Raw genomic sequence first — 22,852 nt, forward strand, 5'->3', positions numbered from 1 at the left:
AGTTGGGTTCCATCCCCTCACCCGTTAGTTCAGGAACCCCAGTCATCACTACCACATATGGGGATGCCTCAGGTGGCATATTTGGAGGGAGCCTGTTATCAGTGGTCCCTCTAATACCTCCTATATTTTTTGGAGGATTTGTTTTTTTGGTGGCAGGAGTTTTAAAGCCCGGAGTGTTTATGGTTGATGCATTTGCTTTAGGTGTATTTGGTGCAATATTGCTCTGCGGGGGAATTGTAAGAACCTTGGGCGTGGGTTTCTGTACAGCGGGAGCCTTTGGTGCTGTAGGGGCTTTTACTGTGGGTTGCTGCTTAAGCAACGAGGGGGCTAGAATTGTAGCTTTCTTTTGTGAAGGCAATGTAGCCGAGGTGTTCGTACCCGTATTTGACGGACCTTGTATGGGTATTGGCTTAGGACAACTAGCGAGTTTAGTCAATTGAGACTCGATTTTAAGCAGTCTAGTTTCAATTGGGCGAAAAAAGGAATCTAGAAGGGAAGCTATCTCCTTTATTAGCCTTGATGCTTCCCTTTCCTTGCCCGTTGTTAGTGGGGGGGGGATTCTAAGGTGATGGTATCTTGGATGTTCTGTGGAGGATGGTGGATCGTTATCAGATTATTGACAGGGTCAGCGAATTGTTGTAGTACGTCTGCCGAATTTGCGGTATCGAGCAAATCTATATGGTCGGCCACGTTGTTGTCAACTGTATTAGCTACCTTATCCCTACCCTTCCTTTTCTTTATAGCTCCCTCCCTTCTCCCTCTAGCTAACCTTAGCTCCTCCGGGGTGTGGTCAGGGAAGATTTCAGGTGTTTTCGCTAACTCGTCTTCTGAGAATGTTACGGAGAGTTGTGAGGCATAAAGATCTACATTATTTGGGAGACTTAGTCTGTTTGTACCCGCTGAAATTTGGGTTGGAGCAGACTGTAATTCTGGAGTTCTTGCGGTTGCTAGTGGTCCCATTGAGGATCGCCTTGCGAATGCAAGTTCAGTTGATACTCTCCTCTCAATCAGGCTGATGCTTTGATCTATAAATGTATTTGCCTTACAGATAAAGTCATCCATTGGTCCTAATAGTTGTTCTCCTACCCCGGTTTTTTAAAGTTTTTTTAGTTTGCTTCCCCTCGTATTCATTTTCAGTAAATGGAGTATGTAGAATTTTATTTATTTTTGTGGGCACTAGAGTGTGGGCGCTAGGGTGTGGGCGCTAGGGTGGTGGCAGAGAGGGTGGTGGCGGATAGGGTGGTGGCGGATAAAGGGGTAGAGTTGTTGGTGGAGAGAGTGGTAGAGTGGTGGCAGTAGAAGGCTTTACTGTGTGTGAGAGTGTGTGTGTGTGTGTGTGTGTGTGTGTGTGTGTGTGTGTGTGTGTGTGTGTGTGTGTGTGTGTGTGTGTGTGTGTGTGAGAGAGAGTGTGTGTGTGTGTGTGTGTGTGTGTGTGAGAGAGAGAGTGTGTGTGTGAGAGAGAGTGTGTGTGTGAGAGAGAGTGTGTGTGTGTGTGAGAGAGAGAGTGTGTGTGAGAGAGAGAGAGAGTGTGAGAGTGTGTGTGAGAGAGTGTGTGTGAGAGAGTGTGTGTGAGAGAGTGTGTGTGTGTGTGTGAGAGAGAGTGTGAGAGAGTGTGAGAGAGAGAGTGTGAGAGAGTGTGAGAGAGAGAGTGTGAGAGAGTGTGTGTGAGAGAGAGTGTGTGAGAGTGTGTCAGAGTGTGTGTGTGTGAGAGAGATGACATGCAAGAACAGAGAAGAACAAATAAAACCTGAGAGGGGGAAGGAGAAACAAAGTAAAAGGGGTGCAGAGTACTTTAAACTGGGGAATCCAAGAATGCGTGGGCAGATGGGGAATGCTAGAAGGAAGAGTGAAAGAGAACCAGGGGAAAAAGAAGTGGAAGGAGAGATCAGCAGAATGAACAAGGGTAGAGAAGGGGAGGAGAAAAGGAGGGCGTGAAGGACAGAGAGCAGAAGAAAGTGAGAGAGGAGGGGGAGAAATGTTGGAGGATAATGATGAGGGGAGTAAAAACTGGATGGAGAAAGAAGGACACAGTTCAGGGACAGATTAATCAAGGAGCCAAACTAACCTCAGAGGCTTCCCACGTTTTTTGAGTTGGGGAGAAATGGAGCAGTAAGTAAACAACCAATTGGTAGTTTCTGGGGACAAAATTGTATCTCAAACCAGATAATTTCATTCCTTTTGTCCACTGGCAGACACACCAACAGGAATGGAGGCAGCCACAAGAAAAATAATCTACCATTTTTAACTGGGAACTGGAATTTAGTCTTCAGATCCACGATCAATGTAAACAGTAAGGAGAAGAATCGAAAGGTCCAAGAAACACAGTAATCAGCCACAGCCAAAAGAACATATCCCCAGTGGCATGAGCCAAGAGGCACAAAGTTCTTATGAGGCTGGATAGGCTACTATATGTGGAATCAAAATGTAGGCGAGATTTAGGATAATGCATGAAATTCTTGCTCAGCTCCATGGCAAAGCTCTGATAATACTTTGATGGCTGCCCAGCTGGACTGCAAGGCTCTTGTACTTCGTGGGCAGCTAAGACCGTTGACGTGACTTCCACAGCGATAGTAAGCTGGGCCTTGTGATGGTCTTCCGGTCATTGAGATGGCTCATCTCCTTTCTGGCTGTTCATCTCCACTTCTTTTCCGCCCAGGAGCACAACTCTCTATATGGTCAAGGCTTATCCTGGCATTAAGAAAAGCAGCTATTGGAAAACTTTTTGACCCAGGCAAATGCCTTTGAGCACACTCAGCGAAGTCTAGCTGGTGTACTGGTTATTGGCTCCAGGGTCAGGATTTATGACAACTGTTTGGCTTATACTCCTCCAACAAGGATCGGCTTTATGCAAAGTTCACAATCTTCACCTAGTCCTGAAGAAGAGCATCTTGGAATTTACACTCCTCTTGGGTGACTTTCTGCAGTAGGGAGTCAAGTCACGCTAGTTAAAAGTGGTAAAGTACAAGTTGTGGATCCAAGCAAAAATGGTGCAGCCACAGAGCTCAATGGCACTAAAATTGTGATATTTCAATTAACTAAGTGGAAAGTTATAATCACAAGAAAAGAGACGGGGGTACCCCAGCCCACTCAATCTAACAGGTTACACTAGCTTCAGGAAAGGATCCCTAAAGCAGGCAAGAGGTGGTTACGTCCATGATGTACAAAGTAAAGTGTGCATGGAGACCACTATCTTGTGATCTCATGCTCCAGCTTCTGAACGGACACCTTTGATTCAAGGTGAAGCGTACACAATTAAACAGGAGTAATGTATTCCATTTAATACTGGTATGGATGGGGGCAGGCTTCATGTACAAACAAGGACAACAATTCAAGTGAAAGTTACAATGGAAGGGTAATGCTTAAAAATTAGACAGATAACCAGGAAGACAGCACCAGAAAAAGTATGTTTTTAGAAATGTTCTGAACAACTGATCCATGATCAGTGCAGTGTGTTAATTTTGCAAAAATAAAAATTTACGAAATGCACACTATCATGGCTCACCTACCAGCAAACAAAGTTCATTATTCCACCTGGTGGAACGGAGGCCCAAATGGCTTTGCCTGGGTTGCCCCACGTTAGAGGAAGCGTAGCCTGGCATTTCCATAGAATGTTCTGCTGGGAACACTGGTCTCAGAGTAGGAACACTGCATGCAGTTCTCATCCACAAATTAGATACAGGCGAACGCCCGGCCATCCCTCCTCACCCTCCGCCAGTTCCAACCAACAGCCGAAAATGAAGCTCTCACACCAGAGAGATCGCCCAATGCCTTAATTCGCTAATCATGCAACTCAGCAGGTGCCTGGACACCTCAGTCAGCGGCAGTGCATCTGACAAAGCTGCTGCTGCACAGAGGCAAATAAAGTGGTAATCATAAAGGCAGGGGAAAAAATGCTGTCGGCCCCCTAGAAACACACAATCTACTGCCTTACCGTCTGCCATGGTTTGTGTGCGCGCAGAGGCATGCGAAAAGAGGTACCTAACCCTGCAAAGGTGCAGGTGGGAAATGTAGTTTACTGGCCACACGAAGGCCAAGTCCTATGCAGCCTCTGGTGTGAGCAGGCAGGGAGTAGCTTCAAAATAAGAATTTAGGGTTTAGTCTGCAAATAACCTGTGGATGCAGAATTCGGGGCCATCACCTGTTAGCATCTTTAAAAATACCCTGCAGAGACAATGTGGGGAAATGCCTACCTGGTGGCCAGCACTACCAACGTGTTCGACAACCCTTCCCTCCCAGCGGGGCTGAAATACTAGCAGTGATTAAGCACCATCAGGAGAGTGTCACTGCAGATGGTAGCCCGATGTCCCCCCACCCCGCACCTCCAGCACCAGGTTTATTTTTACAACAAACCTGTGCACACCGGGAGACTGACGGAGCGACAAGGCGGCACTGATCATGCAGAGACTAAACATTTACTAACTTGTTGCGAAGGAGCAACGAGCCCTAAAAAGTAGGCAAGCCCTATTGAAGTTTTACAATTGAAGTTGACAAAGTACACTTTCATTTAGATATTTCAATTAGGCATTGTAGCCCCACTCTATACGTTATCTGCACTAAACTGATGAATGGGGGTTGCATTAAAAGATGTTTTGGAATGATCTGAACTAAAGTGACAGTGGCTACTGTAAAAGGTAAGGCGCAGACTGGATCTATGATTGTTTTAGATGGGTATCATAAAAATACTATTATCCTAATATTCCATCCAGAATATCTTACTTTGACATTTTTATAAATCAAAATGGATTGCAGGTAGTATACTACATGAAAGAGGAAAGGTTTCTTCTACAAGATTATGATTTACATAATAGACAGCAACTCTTTATATTGGGAAATTAAATTATAAAATACCCTCCTTTCGGACTTAAAAACGGTTCAGAAGAAAGATGTGTAGTATTTTTAAAATGTCTGTATAATCCTGCGTTAGCCAATTCTTTGACATTCTTTAGAGGCAGTATAAGTTTTCGATTACTGTCAGAAATTGTCAGTCTCGATTTGTTTCCATACCGTTATATACTTTTATTCCTGCCAAGGTATTTACTAATCCAACAGAAATTCATACACCTCCCCTTTAAGTATTTCCATCAGGAGAATGTTGGCATGGTGTACACAGCTCTCATTTAGGCAAAGCTGTTATATTTTTTAACTAAAGCTATACTACAACACAATTAAAAAAAGTCTTAGCAATTGGGGAGCATCCCAGCCAGCAAGTAAAGAGAAGCAACAAATTCTGGTTGTAACATTCACAGAGGTCTCATCATAAAGGGGAATACGGTGATTATATACATATGTATCACCTCGATAATTTGGTGCCTTGAAAATAGTCCGTATGTGGTTGAAAAAAGTGATATCCGATTCATTTTTCAAATATTTCAAAATACCTTTTGGCTATACAATAGGAGGCTACTCACAAGAATCAAGGTGCTTACTTCTGACCTCATTCTATTTCAGTACCAATACTCGACTGAAGTGTCATAATCAGTTTAGTCAGATGCGAGGCCTGGTTTGGAAAGGAACTATATTTACAACAAAAAAACAGTAATCATGGTCCAATGTGGTTTGCAAAGTAACTTGGTGCAGTACGTTTTGAACATTATTACAACATATACATAATAATGATAAAAAATTACCATTTTGCTCAATTCATAGTGGTATTATGCAAAACAAAGTGTGCCACACTTTTTTCTTATTTATCCCGATTGGGTACTTTTGCCTTTCCCATTTACATTTGTTTGCATTACGTTACATTGTAACCATGCATGCAGCAGAATTCATTACAGAGGGCATTGGACTGAGTGGAACAGTCCTCTGCCACATCATACAGTTTGTCTTGTAGGGCAGAAAGCTAGTGCCCTCCATGTGACGTCACATTACAAGCAAGGGATGTCAGGTATGAACATCTTGTGGCGTCCCTGCAAGGACTGCAACAGAAGTCCATGAATGGCAAGAGCAATTCTCATTTCTAACAACCGGATTGTCCACTTCATGAATAATCAAATCAGCCTTAATGCAAGGATGAATAGGATGTGTGGCAGTCTGGTCAAGCAGAGAGACTGAAATTCCAAGAAAACAAAAGGTTATTCACCCATCTGATAGGCTCAAGTCAGTTTGGGCATATTCACTCTCACTCATTGGAGTCAAAAAAGTGGCACAACTTTCCTTGGTGGCATTGGGTTAATAAAGAATGTTTGCAAAGAGCTGATAATCCATTAACTCTCCATTTCTGCCCAATGAAATCGGCATTGGAAGTGTAATGCCTTGATTAAAGAATATCTTCACTTTGGTATGCTCAAAGCAGTCAGAGGTTATACTGGTTTCCTTACAAATGAAAGAGTATGACCCTATGCAGAGAGGCCCACAATACCCAACATCAGGTACACACCTATGTAGAGTGATGTTTAGTGGAACTGCACATGAACACTTTAAAAGAAATTCTGGTTTATTTTCATCTCTCTTCTGAAAGCTAATAGTCCTGCAACATCCTTAACTGCAAGTCTGCGATTGACTGTAGTCAAATTTCTAGGAAACACTATACAAAAGAGTAATTTTTCAATTTCGCATTAAACCAAGTGCGACCTATTTCAAATGGGTAATGCAAGATATTAAACATCAGACATTAAAATTCCTGACTCACAGGCAAATCAAAAGTACACCAAGATCCTATGAAGCGTACCTTTAATGCAGCCATTCATTTTGCTTGAGAATCAGATATTATGATGACATAACACCCCTTTTTGTAATACACCAAAGGCCACCCTTAGAAGCCGGACCTTAAACAAAATAGCTTGACTTACGTAAAACCCTCAAATAGGCTCTCTTTCCCACCTGTCAGATGAATTGAGAATTTGACGAAGAAAAGATTTCATGTGGAGTCCTGAATCTCTATTTATGAACTGTTCATTATTCGAGAAACACTAAATGATAACCCAATCTCTCTATGCGCCACAATTCTAGAACTCATCACCCATCTCTCTCCATTAAGTCTTCAGACTCCTGCTTCGAGAAAGACCTCAAAAGAAATCCTTTTGCTTTATATTTCTATATTTTATCCAATTCAATTATTTGTCTAAATCATGGTGTCCATACACTACCATACAGAACATTATACAAGATCGTTCAGAAATCAAAACTGCAGTATACAACCTGACCTCTTAATTTTAACTTCATTTTATTGTGTATTGTACACCATTTAACTTCCGGCAATCATGTAATTCAAAAATCCTTTTACATAATGCGTTGTTTGATTCTTAGGACAAATCAATAAACCTCTGCAAATTACATTTGGCCTACTCATGCTAACCTGTGCCAACTCAACTAGAAAGTGTCTATTTTTAGACATTCTCTTTATATTAATTCCAGTAACTTATGTCCAGAAATCGCCCCCTTGTAGAACTATGTGCTTTATCAGCGCTAAGTTATGCAAATTTCGAATCCATTTTTGTTCACCAGAATGTATTCGGATTGTTTAACATTTTTATTCCAACTTATTTTATCACCGTTTATTTCACACCCACTTTTCTGGATCATGTTACATATTACTTTGTAAAGTGCTGTGATATCTTTGGGCATTGTTGAAAACCATTAAAAATAAATAAATAGCTTCTCAAACCAAATAAACATTGCTGTGCAAGAAAATAAATTAATATTTCACTTTAAGTAGAGTGCACAAAAAGCTTAATGCATACATAAAGCAATTTTCCAAAACTACATGAACCCAAATATGAAATCTTGACTACTCCTAAAGTTCAGATGTTCTTCTCAAAAAGTACTATTTTTCCTCATCAACCATTTGCTGTTTGTAACAAGCCTATTTTTCTGCGACAACCTTCCAAACCCAACCATGCCAAACCTTCGCCCTACTCGTCACTAATCCATACAAGTTTCTGTTCACAAAGCCTACATCATCCTGACCTTTTAATGCTAATCTTCACCAATTCATTAATGTCAATCTTTGACAACCAATCAATGTTACTGCTTTAACAGTGGTGTAACTCTTCTAACACTAAATACTGCTGTAATATTTTTCCATCTGTATGCCTATACTGTCAATGTCCTCTTACCTGGCAGCCAACCTCATCAGGACTTTGGCCATCGCAAACTTTCCTTGACTGAATGTGCTGGTTTACGATCTCTGAATGACAAAATGTTGGGAGAACTGAGGTAGGTGGTTTGGGGAATAAGGGATTTGGTGAAAATGTTTGTTGTGTTCGAGCGGTCTGACATCTCCGGGAGGGGGTGTCCAGTTCATGAACATGACGGGCTCCTACATTCTCTCTCACCAGGTAATGGGGTTGGCTCATCCCAAGGGGGGGGGGGGGGGTTATTGGATTCACACATAAACACAAACTCTAGGTACACTTAGAGTAGGGTTTTGCATAGTAGGAGTATGCCAGATTACTGTCTTGTTGATATGCCTGTGTATGTGTAATATATCTCGAATGAAATCACAAAATACAAAGCACAAGAAGCAAATACAAATGTCAAGACTGAAAATATCAGGAGTTAATGAAAAAATTGAAAGAGAATAATGCTATTGTGATACGCAATTCAGATGAGGGTGGCAATATTGTGATTTGGAGCAAAGTGGGTTATACTAAGGAAGCATATGCCCAATTTAATGACTGATCCTGCTATGCAAGAATAAGCAGTTTGAACCTCAAGTCTGTTTATACTGAGTTCTACCATAAATTGCAGACATGGAAAAGAATGGGTTTTAATCACAACACAGGGATTCAAGTTTTTAAAGAATGACAATCCAATAATACCCACAATTTACTTTATTTCAAAGGTTCATAAAGATCCAGTGAAACCTCCGGGCAGACCTATAATATCAGCCCACAACAGTCTGCTCAAACATACACCACAGTATGTAGATTACTTTCTTCAAAATCACGAGAAAACGTTGCCATCTTATGTTCGTGAAACAAGCGACTTCCTGAGAAAATTGTAACCAATCGACTGGAAAAGCAGTTACTACATGTTGGCATTAGACGTGACGTCTCTGTATACGAGCATCCAACATGATGATGGAGTAAAGGCTATGGAACATGTTCTAAACAAAGACTCTGAACATTCTAGCGAACACAAGATAATGCTATTAGATATAGTGACTTTCTGTTTACACAATAACGTGTTTATGTTTAACTGTGTACTGTACCAGCAAACAAGGGGCGTAGCTATTGGGGCCAGCTTCTCCCCAGTTATGCCGGTCTCCATATGGGATGGTGGGAGGAGCTAGTCCTGAACACCACACACTCTCAATATGTTAACAACAATATAAGAACATGACTATGCTATATTGATGACCTATTTGTTGTATGGGAAGCCACTGAGGAGTCAGCCAGGCAATTTGTGACAGACATCAACACAAATTAGAGAAATGTACATTTCACTGCCACCGTTAGTAATATCACTGTTGCATTCCTAGACACACAAGTGTATATCAAAGACAACAAAATAGAGACAACATTGTTCAGAAAAATAACATCCGGGAACTCTACCCTGCACGCCAGTAGTGCCCATTCCCGACACTTCGTCAACAGTACTCCCTACGGTGAGATGTTGCGGCTTAGACAAGTAAACACAGTAGATACAAAGATCTTTAGGCAGCACAAACAGAATCTAGGAATAAGTTCCTTGACAAGGGCTATTGAAGAAAAACTATTGAATCCGCTATAACCAAATCTATGGTCCGGCCCAGAGAGGAGTTATTACAGGACAAACTAGAAATTGGAGAGAAGTTGATTACTAATGACAATCAGGAAGATGGCAAAGAGTTCAGGTTAATCATGCAATATAGCAACCAGCACAAACAATTACATGCCATTATTAAGTGAAACTGGCCATTGGTACTCAAAAGTCCGGTCACTGGATCTGATCTATCTCATAGATTAGCTATCACGTACAGTAGGGACCCATCTATGAGGGACCAGCTGGTTAAAACAAGTCCAGAAATCATAGAGGGGTCAAGCTGGCTCCAAAAGCACAAGGGGGTCTTGGGGCTCATGGCGTTTCTGGTTGCGCTGGGACGCCTCGTCGCTGAGGCAGCTACGCGCATTACAAATCCTAAATAAATAAATAAATGCATAACATGCAAGGCATGTCAGCATGGTGAGAACAGAATCAGCTATCAAACACCATTTAGCCCCAGAGAGCACAGCATAAAAAAACTTCTAACTTGTAAAACTGACCATGCAATCTACATCTTTTCCTGTCCCTGTAATCTGCTATATATTGGCAGCACAAAATTACAAGTACACAAACGTGTGCTACAACACTTGAGGGCCATTAGCAATCAAGATAACACCCACCATGTTGCCAGACATTTTAGAGGTTGTCACCTATCTAACAACAAGGGTCTCAAGTACTATGTGATTGACGCTGTTCCGCCCAGCAGAAGAGGTGGGAACAGAGAGAGTACCTTGAGAAAGCTAGAAACTAGGTATATCATAGAGATGGACACAAAGCAACCGAATGGGCTCAATATGTCAGAAGATCTATATACATGTTTATGAATTTATTCAGTACTAGTTTAGAGAAAACGATTTTTTGGGTACCGACATATTCACAATACCTGACGTTTTGAAAGAGTTTTAAAGAGTCTTATCTAACTATTTTATCCAATGATTTTATTTACTTTTTATATACTCAATGAGAAGTGCTTATCAGATATATTTAAACAATATATGTGTGTGTTTACATATTTATCTATTTATTGCGTTGATATATTTGCACTGCATATTTATTAGAATATTTATTTCAGTATTTATATATTTATCCATTGAAACGTGTATCTTGCCAAATATGTAATGACTATCTGTTGGAATTTTAAAGATAGTAGGTTATTCTAAAACAGTCCATAAGTAGAAACAGAACTGCCATGTGGCAAACTAGATGGCATATGATATACTGGACTCCCTGGGCTCATCTAAAAACTAGGTTTAAAAATTATACCTAACACTGGTTGCATTAGAGATATTAAATGTAACGTCCCTGGTATTTATACCGGTATTATCTCTCACATTTAGCAAATTGAGTGGGTATACACAATGCATAGTGCAGACAACATTAGCTCCAGCAACTAAATTAAACGGCAGTACAGACAAAGGAGGTTTTGCACAAACATAAATAAATACACTTTTTGAGGAGACCTCAATCTCACTCGATTAATAATGAAAATGAAAATAACAAATACAAACTTTGTTTTTATTCACAGCACTTAGCACTTTAAACACTTTGATAAATAGTACAATACACAACCCTTTTCACAAAATTATTCTGCGATCAGCAAATGAGTAGATTAAATATATAAGCAATGCTAAAATGATCACAATATAACAATACGAGAGAAAAATATATAAAATAATTTTCTTTTGTCCAAATTAGGGTCACAAACCACTCAATAAAAGAGACTCAAGGACCTATGACAATGCGAAGATGACGATGCTGTCATAGTCCATCGGTTAGAAACCATAGAGGAAGTTTATACAATAGCATTTAATACGATACAACATATTACCCGACAATTAAAGACAAGTATATATTTATAAAAGAATACAAAGTAAATGTCTGAGATTGGAAAAACTCGATTTCAATGTTTCGTATAAATTAGTGTACATATATCTGCTCAGATCAACATCCATTTACATTGGTGTATATAAATATTTCTTTTATGTTCATTGCTGATTTGCACACGTGATGTTTCACAAACAGGCACTCGTCACTTTAAATAAGAAATGTTATCTCACTTCTGTGTCATGTAATCAAGGCTCTTCTGAGCCGAAACGTGTCAGACCCAGCAAATAGCAATAAAGAACACTGCTGCACGATTCTGAGGTCCATCTCTGTCGACGGTACGATTGCCGAGGAGTGACGGATTGATAGGATATATATATATATATATATATATATATATATATATATATATATATATATATATATATATATATAGGCTCCCAAGTCGTCCGTCGACAAAGCTCGCACACTCCATCAGCTGAAAACAACAATTTAATTGGGTAAGGCACACAAAGCATCTCGATGCGGTATCAGTTGTGGTGTGGAAAGTTATATGCCTGACGCGTTTCTGGGCTCCTGCCCTCATCAGAGGCACGACTTGAGATTGTGCGCTAGGGACACGCCCACATTTATTCAATTTACTCTCCACAGATGGGCCACTCAGAGGAGTATGACGCAGTGCCTTCTGTCTACTGTCTACTGATTATCCCAGCACATGTATTCTATACAAGGATAACATTGGTTTGATAATTATATTGAAGACATCCCATTATTTATTCTGTATATTTCTCTGAGCACAAGTAAACACAAATGACAGAGCAAAAGGTTCTGATCTGTTTCTACGATCCCAGAGGGGTCCGGGTTGTCATGTCCAGCGGTAGCCAGATACAGGTTTTGGGGGTGACGGCAGCACAGTGAGCTAGCTGGTCTATAGGCAAACATATCCTTTGGGGGGGGGGTTCAGTCTAGGCACTAAACCCCTAGTTTATGTTGTCCAACAAACATGCAAATCCTACAGATTAGTAGGAACTACACAACAGTTGGTATCAGAATTCTCACCAGCATGGTAATGTTCATCTTTCATGGTTACCACTGAAAGCTAACAAGCATTGAAAATGAAATAGGTCTAGTCTTTGATTAAGTTAAAGCCATTTGCTTTGCTAATGGTATTGTATAGCAAAGCAAATGGCTTTAACTTAATGAAAGGTGAGACCTATTGCATTTTTAATGCTTGTTTTTATTTTATTTACCTCTCCGTCTCAGATGAGTGAATAAAAAAAAGGAGGAAAAAGCGCATAGTGTACATAGTGAAGCATGTGCTCGTTTCCGAAATAATGTGGCAGCAGCGTTCCAGTCATAGCAGTTTTTTTTTCTCTCTCTACAGCATTGCTATACCGGTTGACGAGCCAATACGTCCTAAAAGCGAGATGTATTGGCTTTGCCAGTGCTTGTTTTCGAAACAGTGCAAGTAGGGAATGGGGACAGAAACAGGTGGAAGCGCTCATTACTGACAGGTATTTAAAGTCACATAGCGCAGGACCAAAAACCACAGCGCCCACCACGGATTCATCGACACCAGTACAATTTATATTGTTTATTTCAACAGCTTGACATTTCCCAGGGGCATCAAGAGAGCTACTCATAATTGTGTGCAATATAAATATTGTAATCCATTCGTATGTGTTGTAAATATAAAATACGTGCCTATAATGACCAGGTGACGCCATATCAAAGGTGTAATACTTTTTATTTAACAAATAACTGAATTCTGGGAGTAGTATGGTTAGTTGTATTCAATTAACACAATTAGAGTAATGCATCAAGGTTCAAATAGGGCTGGTGGTAGGGGTCCGCTGGTTATTCTCTGCATGTAAGGGCGCCTGTGGTGATCCAGAGTCTATGAGCGCGCAGTGTGCTCTGCAGCGAGCGGCCGAGTATTGTTGTAGCAGCCCGAGCTGTCCTCCGAGAACAGCGAGGCACATAAAAGAGAACAAGCACGGCCGAAGCGTACTGCGCTTGTTTGGGGAAGTAATTAATTAAATACACACGCAGGTCCGAAGTGGACTGAATCAGACCGCGCTGCTGAGATTAAATAAATAATTAAATACACAAATGTGGCTGAAATGGACCGCGCTTGTGCAATTAAATAATATAAACCAATGAGGGGTGGGGGCTGAAGCAGGAGAGGCTGTCCGAGCGGCCATTACAAGCGTGTGGACGGCGCTGCAATTGAAAAAAAAAAGTGCTTACTGCCCTGTGACAAGGCGACTGGACTGAGCGGCAGAGAAGACGCACCTGAGTGCTCTGGGGGCACTTTCCGGCCCCACCTTGTGAGTACCATACTCAGAAGTCATGGGCGGGGCACTTGCAGTGTTAAAAGATTGGAATCAGCTGTGCCGAGGGTGGAACCGGAGAGCAGAGAAGGGAGTGTAGCGGAACCACCGAGTCAAACGGAGAAGATGAAGACTAAGTCAGAGGCCGGAGAGAACCGGGACTAAGCCGGGGAACAGGAGAAAGCAGATCAGGAGACCGGGACAGAGCGAGTCGAGACCAGAGATATCCCTGGAGGAGCCGAGACGTGGTCCAAGGAAGGCGCTACGGACGGTGCTGCGGGATCCCAACAGTGGGTCCCGGCCTCAGGCAAGTGCTCAAAAGGGCTGGGAACACGGTGGTGGGTTGGTGGGGTGTCCAGGCCAACTACTCTGGGTTGTAAGAAGGGCAGGACACAATCCCGTTTCGGCAAAAGGGGAGGTGACAGAAATGAGAGACAGGCTAGCCTATTCTCAGAGACCCTGATAAAATAGTGAAGAAAGCAGGTTCCTCTCGCACAAAGCTCCTTTGTTTTAGAACCGAACCCCAAGGAAAGAAGCGTTGTATGCTTGGACTAACGATCCTGTTGTTTTGCTTTGTATAGGGAGTTTGGGCTGAATAGTAACCGTCTTCTTTATTTCCTTTACCGAGGGCCCGTCCGGTGGAGTATCGTAGGAGCAGAGGGAGACAGCACCGACGAGGAAATCGCCAGAACCCCGGAAACGGACAGGAACCCCGGAAAAAAGACACTGAACCTTTCTTTTGTGTATCAAACAAATAAACCAAGCTTCTTAAAACCGCACCAAGCCTCCCCCCTTCTTGTACAAACGTGACAGTGGTGTCAGAAGTGGGATCAAAGAAAACCATCACGCTGATCGTACAACAAAAGAAAGGACGTCATCAGTCACACCTACCCAGTACTAGGCCCACGAGACAATGACACAACCGATCCGAATAGACGATATGCTAACCCAGCTGGCCGAGGGCCAGCGTCATTTACAACTTGTAATGGAGTCGCAATCCACGGAGGCAAAGAAAGATAGAGAACACCTGCAAGAAGCACTACAAGCACAAGCCGGACTTATGGCCCAAACTCAGACCCTACAAGACTCTGCCTTACAACAGCTCACCGACACAATAGCCAGCACAAAGGTACACCCGAATGTGCCAAGTTCGGTACTCCAAAAATATAGAGCCGGTGAAGATTCAGATTTCTTCTTCACAAACTTTGAACGTGTAGCCAGTACAGCACAGTGGCCGGAAGAAAGATGGGGTCAGTATGTCGCTCCCCTACTGTCGGGGGAACTCCAAACAGCCTACCAGGCTGCAAACCCCACTGGTACCACTCCCTATGCAACCATAAAGAAAACAATATTAGAGAGACTTGGGTGCGACCAGGAGCAGTACCGCACCCGCTTCCGTAAAGAGAAATTGCAAGCACAGGATAACCCCAGAGCCTATTTCTATCATATACAAGATCTAGGCACAAGGTGGTTACAGCCCCATACCTCAAGCAAAGAGGAAGTAGTCGAAAGAGTCCTGTTAGAACAGTTCATCGAAGGTCTCCCTGCCCCCACCCGGGCATGGGTAAGACAGCATCCCAATTTGACTGTCAACAACGCTATTGAAATAGCTTATGCTCACCAGAGGAACCCAGAAGCGAGACCCTTTAAGCCCCGTATACCCAATGCAGTCATACACCGGTGGAGAGCAGTAAACCCAGCTCCCCAACCATCCCCACCAAGACCTCTCATAGACCACCGATTTCTACCCCGACCCCTGGGAAGAGAAGGGAGTCAGACGCCCCAATGTTTTAATTGTGCAGAGTGGGGGTCACATCGCTCGTAACTGTCCACATAAGACAAACAACGCAGAACCCATGGAAGTAGGTTACACTAAGGGTAGGGTCCTATGGGCGGGAGAGGGCAAGGAAGCCGATCATCTCTCCCTCAAAATCAACGGCGTCATGACTCTAGTCCTGATCGACTCAGGTTGCCGGCATTCCGTTCTAGCAGAGGACCGGGTTCAACAGACCCAGTAGCAAGAGGGAGAACGGGTGTCAATCACATGTGTCCAAGGAGACCAAAAAGAATACCCCGTGGCTATAATCTCCTTAGAATACAAGGGCCAAAAGAACAGTTTAAGGGTAGGAGTCATCCCTCGATTAGTAGAAGAGATGATCATAGGAACCGACTATACCGGATTTCCTGTTCTGCTTACAAACTCCATTGAAGAAAGACACAACGCTGGCTACAGGATGCCCCGCTGTTCTCCTCTGAAATGGTTTCGGGTGATTATAAAGAAAAGAAGTCTCGCAGAGAAAAAAGGGAAGGGAAAAGGATGTCGGTATTGAACGGTCAGATTAACCCTTCCACCGCTTCCACCTCCGTAGGTACCGACACGGAAAACAAATCACCAGCCAGTTTTAGAGCTGAACAGAGGGAAGACCCAGCATTAGGCCATGCCTGGGCAAGGAGCATAAACGACGAGGAAGACCAGGTAGGACCTTGTTTTGTTGTGCGTAAGGGTCTTTTGTATAGTAAAGTTATTAAGAATGCTGAACCGTTATACCAACTTCTAGTACCCCTTGCTTACCGCAACCAGGTACTATAGCTAGCCCACAACCAAGCAAGGGGGTTCACTATGGGAGAGAAAAGACAGAGGAGTATCTGCTCAGACGGTTTTACTGGCCAGGGGTTTATTCCGATCTCCGCAAATATTGTGCTGCCTGTACCAAATGTCAGCTCATAAATCCTCCCCACGTTCCTAAAGCCCCTTTGTGTCCCCTCCCTATCATAGACGTCCCTTTCCATCCCTATTCGGGTAACTTAGTCGGACCCTTAGTTACCTCAGCCCGAGGTTACCAATACATTTTGGTCCTGGTTGATTATGCAACACGGTATCCCGAGGCTATTCCCCTGTCCAGTATGACCACCTCCAGTGTAGCCCACGCCATGATTACTTTCTTTAGCCGAGTAGGGTTCCCAAAAGAACTGCTCACCGACCAAGGGACACCTTTTATGTCCAAGCTCATAGCACAGATATGCACCCTCCTGGGAGTCAGACAGATCCGCACCTCAGTTTATCATCCCCAGACAGATGGCCTTGTGGAACGCTATAACCAGACTATAAAAACGATCCTTAAAAAGACTTATCAGAAACAGGCAAAGACTGGGATAGGCAGTTGCCCCTCACTCTGTTTGCCATAAGAACCCATACTCAGTCCTCCACTGGCCATAGCCCCTTTGAGCAGGTATTCGGGAGGAAACCCCGAACTCTAGTTGATATGGCCGCTGAAAGATGGGAGGAGGAGGACGAGGGGAAGACCATATTAGAGTATACAGCTAAGCTCAAGGACAGGTTGACGACCCTATGGGATAGTGTCCGAGTACACCTAGAAGCAGCCCAAGGAAAACAAAAAGCCACCTACGATAAACAAGCCACTCTAAGACAAATTCTTGTTGGGGACAAAGTCTTACTCCTACTTCCTTCTTCTGATAACAAGCTGTTAGCCCACTGGCAGGGCCCTTATAGCATTCTCGCACAGGTGACCCCTGTTACATATAGAGTAGCTGTCCCCCATACAGGTAGGGCCGGCCAAATATACCATGTAAACCTGTTAAACAAGCATTTACAATGCAATAGGTCTCGGGTTAATTAAGTTTGAGCTATTGGCATTGCTTAATATTGCAACACCAATAGCACCAAAAGTCTATAAATTGTAGGCCAAAAAAATGTTTATTTATTTTTGTAGCAGTGGTGGCATGCTGCGCTTTAGATGAATATGTTTGAAAGTAAAGTGCGCCATACTGCGATTGCTAAAATAGTTATTTGTGGATGCGTTAACAATTGATGTGTGCACTGATGGCTGGTGGTGTGTGTGCCTGTAGAAATTGTGCACTGATGGCTGGTGGTGTGTGTGCCTGGTGGAAGTGTGAACTGCCGGCTGGTGGTGTGTGTGCCTGGTGGAAGCGTGTACTGACGGTTGGTGGTGTGCGTACCTGGTTAAAGTCTGATGAAAGCGTGCACTGACAGCAGGTGGTGTTTGGGCCCGGTAAAAGCATTCACTGATGGCTGGTGGTGTTTGTACCTAGTGAAAGCGTGCACTGACGACTGATGGTGCATGTGCCTGGTGAAAGTGTGCACTGACAGTGTGGTTGTGTGTGTGTGGTTGTGTGTGTGGTTGTGTGTGTGTGTGTGTGTGTGTGTGTGTGTGTGTGGTGGTGGTGCGTGTGGTGGTGTGAGTGTGTGTTGTTGTCTGTGTGTGTGGTTGTGTTTGTGTGTGGTTGTGTGTGTGGTTGTGTGTGGTTGTGTGTGTGGCTGTGTGGTTGTGTGTGTGGTTGTGTGTGGTTGTGTGTGTGGTTGTGTGTGTGGTTGTGTGTGTGGCTGTGTGTGTGGCTGTGTGTGTGTGTGTGTGGCTGTGTGTGTGTGTGTGTGGCTGTGTGTGTGTGTGGCTGTGTGTGTATGTGGCTGTGTGTATGCAGCTGTGTGTATGGGGCTGTGTGTATGCGGCTGTGTGTATGCGGCTGTGTGTATGCGGCTGTGTGTATGCGGCTGTGTGTATGCGGCTGTGTGTATGCGGCTGTGTGTATGCGGCTGTGTGTATGTGGCTGTGTGTGTGTGTGTGTGTGTGTGTGGTTGTGGCTGTGTGTGTGTGTGTGGTTGTGGCTGTGTGTGTGTGTGTGGTTGTGGCTGTGTGTGTGTGTGTGTGTGTGGCTGTGTGTGTGTGGCTGTGTGTGTGTGGCTGTGTGTGTGTGGCTGTGTGTGTGTGGCTGTGTGTGTGTGGCTGTGTGTGTGTGGCTGTGTGTGTGTGGCTGTGTGTGTGTGGCTGTGTGTGTGTGTGCCTGTGTGTGTGTGTGCCTGTGTGTGTGTGCCTGTGTGTGTGTGGCTGTGCGTGTGTGGCTGTGCGTGTTGAGACTACGTCCTCTCCTGATTTTTCCATGTATGATGCTTCCTTACTATAAGGCCAGATTGGGGAGAAAACCCACAGCTGTTGTACTTGGCCCTCAAGCTAATATAATTCAACAAATGGGGCAGCAAGGGCCTTTCCTAACACATAGGGAGAGAAGAAACCCCCGCAATGGATTAGAGGTGCTGTGTATTATACAGGGGGTTTCAGACAACACAGCAAAAGAAGCGATGTAAGAGGAAATGAATATTACGTGTGTTATCACATACACGTAAGAGTTCAAACAGGTGCCCCATATGCTATAAAGCCATTGAGGTGCTGACCCCACCTTAAATGCCCCTGCGTACCACTAAAGCAGAAACTGAGTAAAGGTCCTTACTGCCATCAAACTAAATAAGACTCATCAATGCAACCCTTACAATAAGGGATTTTAAATTAAGAGCATACGATTATTAGCACCTTCCCTTACATTAAAAGAATTCAAAAGGCAGTATTCCAAATCGTATGGGGGCTGTAAGTGTGGAGACATGTTATGAATGCTGATTATAGTTGGGTTAATGAAGAGGCGTTTTAAGTTTCCATATCAAACTCAATGAAAATATGACAAAAGTGTGCGCGCCGTTGTTACAAAAACGCGTTCAGCGAGCCTGTGCAAGGAACTGCTTCTTGTTATGTCACCCTGATTCACCCACCAACCAGCAACAACATGTACATGCGACTAACACAGCATGAAAAGTCAGCAGCGAATCCTGACACGACCTGATTTGGTGCTGGTTCTCCCTAGGGGTAAAGGATGTAGAAGTATTGCATGCTCAGTATGGGTCCCTCTCTTGGGATACGCGTTGGGTAGGAGGAGGGTGAAAGGACAGGAGGAGGACGTTTCAGGTCATCACCAACTGACAAGACAACGAAAGAGAAAAAAAAATCCAAGCAAGGAATGGGAGGGGGCTGCTCCACCCCAGGAGGGCCTTAGACAGCAGCTGAGGGAATGAAGACAGGATGGGCAGTCAGGCAGACATTAACAGCAACATGTACTTATTTACAGTACGCTTGCTTCAGGATGAGGGGGGACACATTAAAGCAAAGACTTGCAGTAAACCAGAGATCATTCAAAGAGAGGTACGGTTCAGAGCAAAGGTGATGAGCATTTTGGTGGCACTGCACAGAGAGGAGTGGCGCACAGGGAACGTGTGCATTAAACAGTAAGTGGTAATTTGTAGGGAGGGACAGAGCATTTGGAAGGTGTACTGGGACGTAAACAGGGAAGAATAATGGCATGGTACTATAAGGGGGGCGTAGAGTACACAGTGAGGAGAAACAATACACTGGGAGAGACACGGAACAGCGATAATGCACTGCTTAGGGTGGGGACATGCAGATTGAGTGGGTACGGGGAAGTGGAAAGGAGACGAGTGCATAGGCTGGGGGCAGCAAAGGAAGTCAGTGGAGAGGGGAAGATAAAGGTCTGAAAGGAAGGGAGTGGAAGTGAAAAGGGATACTGCACTGAGGAAGTGTATGTGAAACGTACAATAGAGGGAAGTGGATGTGCTGTGCATAAGGAAGTGAATGTGAAGAGCATGAGGATTTGCATATGCGGTCCACTCTCATAGACTGTCAAGAGCACTTATGGGTCGCAGCAAAACACCCACCCCACCGTAGCAATATTTACAACGCTGAGCTCCAACCGACCTTAACACCACAGCCCGCACAACTTATGATGGATGGGGAAGGGGGCGGCTGGACGCAGAAATGGTATCGTAAAATGCCTGTCACCATCCCCTCCTTCCGTTCCCCGTGCTACTGACTGTTTACTCACCCATGGTGTCCCCCCGGGTGGAGGGCGGCGGTTCCCGGTGTGCAGAGAGGGCAGCAGAGAATGGCAGCGGCTGGGGAGGAGAAAGAGGCGGTGTGTGATTACTCCAGGCTCTGCTGCTGCCTCTGCTGCGGGGGCGCGCGCGCAGCCGTGGACGGCGGCTGCGCGCGAGCACTGGCACGCACTCCCATCATCAGCTGAGGGCGAGAAGCTCCAGTGACAGGGCAAGGAGAGCGCGCACGTACGGCCGCGTGAGAGGCAGGGGCGGCACGCAACTGGGGCAAGCCTGGTGTGTTCGGTTGAGAGAGGGTGCCCCTCCTTAGGCGCTTGGTGACTTGTTGGGGGCCTGTAGACGACTGTGCACCTGCCCGTCCTTGTGCAGGACAGTCTGCCCAGTGCTCACCCTCTTTTGGCGAACATCACCATATTTAAACAAGGGAGCGCGAAGACACGCCGAGAGGGGGTAGGGGGTGTGTGTAAGTGCCGGGGGGTTCTGTGTGTATGTGTGTGTGTGTGTGGGGTGGGGGGGAGGTTCTCTATGTGTGTGTGTGTGTGCGCGTGCGTGTGTGTATGCGTGGCAGCGGGTCTGTATGTGTGTGTGTGTGAGTGTGTGTGTATGCGTGGCGGGGGGTGTCTGTATGTGGGTGTGTGCGTGCGAGTCTGCTTCTAAGGAGCCATGGGAGACAGGAAGCGCGCGTGACCTGATCCGGTTACGCGCGCGTGCACATCACTTGTCTCCTGTCTCCCTTGACTCCTTGAAAGCAGAAATGATTGCAATAGAGTCTCGGAGCGACGATCGCTTCCCGATCGCTTCGCAGTCCGAGACCTAAAAATGGACAGACAAACCAGAAGCACCCCTAGGGGCACCACCTAACCTGTATGTCACAAATTGTAAACCTCTAGACATCCCGTTTCCCTCGAGGTCTAAAAACCCCGGTATCTTGACGATACCTTGAGGTACCCAGTTAACCACGGAACAGAACACAACTCTTAATGAGCTCCTCCACGTCCATCGGGACACCTTTTCAGTAATCCCAGGAAAAACACAGCTAGTGCAACATGATGTAGACACTGAGGGAACTCGCCCTATTAGACAAAGACCGTACAGGATTCCCGAAGCCAGACGGATACTCGTAGAGAAGGAGGTAGAGGACATGCTCCGTATGGGGATAATCGAACCCTTCAGCAGCCCCTGGTGTTCCCCTATAGTTTTGGTACCGAAGCCCAATGGGACCATTCGTTTTTGTGTGGACTATAGAAAGGTGAACGAGGTGTCCCGTTTTGACTCATACCCTATGCCCCGGGTAGAGGAACTACTAGACAGGTTAGGGAACGCCAAATATATGACAACATTAGATCTGACAAAGGGATACTGGCAAATATCACTCACCCCTAGGGCGCAGGAGAAGACAGCATTTGCTACCCCATCCTGACTGTACCAATTCAGGGTCCTTCCCTTTGGGTTACATGGAGCCCCTGCCAAGTTTCAGAGACTAATGGACGTGATTCGGAGATCCCACCATATATATGCCGCAGCCTACCTGGATGACATAATCATCTATAGTAACGCCTGGGCGGAGCATCTTGAACATCTCAGGGAAATATTCACCTGTCTACGTACCTCTGGTCTGATGGCCAACCCCGAGAAATGTATGCTAGCCACGGACAATGTCCGCTACCTGGGGTACCATATCCAGGGTGAGCAGATCCGTCCCCAGGTGGATAAAGTGGAAGCCATCTCCTCCCTAAAGAAACCCACTACAAAAAAGAGCATCAGGGCCTTCCTGGGTTTAGTAGGATACTATAGACGATTTGTTCCCCGATTTTCAGAGGAAGCTGCATCCCACACCGACATGCTAAAAAAGACACAACCCAACACCATCCCCGGAACAAACCCAAAGTTTTGAACGCCTCAAAGCTCATCTATGTCATCACACCGTGTTGAAATGTCCTGACTTTTCAGCCCCATTCACGTTGCAAACGGACACCTCTGACCTGGGACTGGGGGCCGTTTTATCGCAAGAATCCACTGCAGGCACTTTGCAACCCGTGGTGTTCCTGAGCCGGAAACTATTGCCCAGGGAACTGAAGTATTCCACTATTAAGAAGGAATGCCTAGCTATACGTTGGCCAGTCCAGGCCCTGCAGTATTATCTCTTGGGCTGCCCTTTTTCCCTGCTTACGGACCATGCTCCCCTGGTTGGGTTGGCTAGACACAAGGACACCAATGCCAGAATACTTTGTTGGTTTTTAGCTTTGCAACCCTTTTCGTTTCAGGTTACTCAATGCCCTGGGGTGCTGCAGTCAAA

At 44.7% G+C, this 22,852-nt stretch overlaps 1 protein-coding gene and 1 pseudogene across 2 annotated transcripts in view; one reads left to right on the plus strand and one right to left on the minus strand.

The window, feature by feature from the left end:
* The window catches only part of SGSM1 (small G protein signaling modulator 1), a 1,153,128-nt gene that overhangs the window by 1,001,502 nt on the left and 128,774 nt on the right, over nucleotides 1-22,852 (minus strand). The window lies entirely within an intron of this gene.
* LOC144792050 (uncharacterized) lies at nucleotides 14,758-16,174 on the plus strand (annotated as a pseudogene).

The sequence above is a fragment of the Lissotriton helveticus genome, chromosome 11 (genome assembly GCF_964261635.1).
Source record: "Lissotriton helveticus chromosome 11, aLisHel1.1, whole genome shotgun sequence".
Lineage (NCBI taxonomy): Eukaryota > Metazoa > Chordata > Amphibia > Caudata > Salamandridae > Lissotriton > Lissotriton helveticus.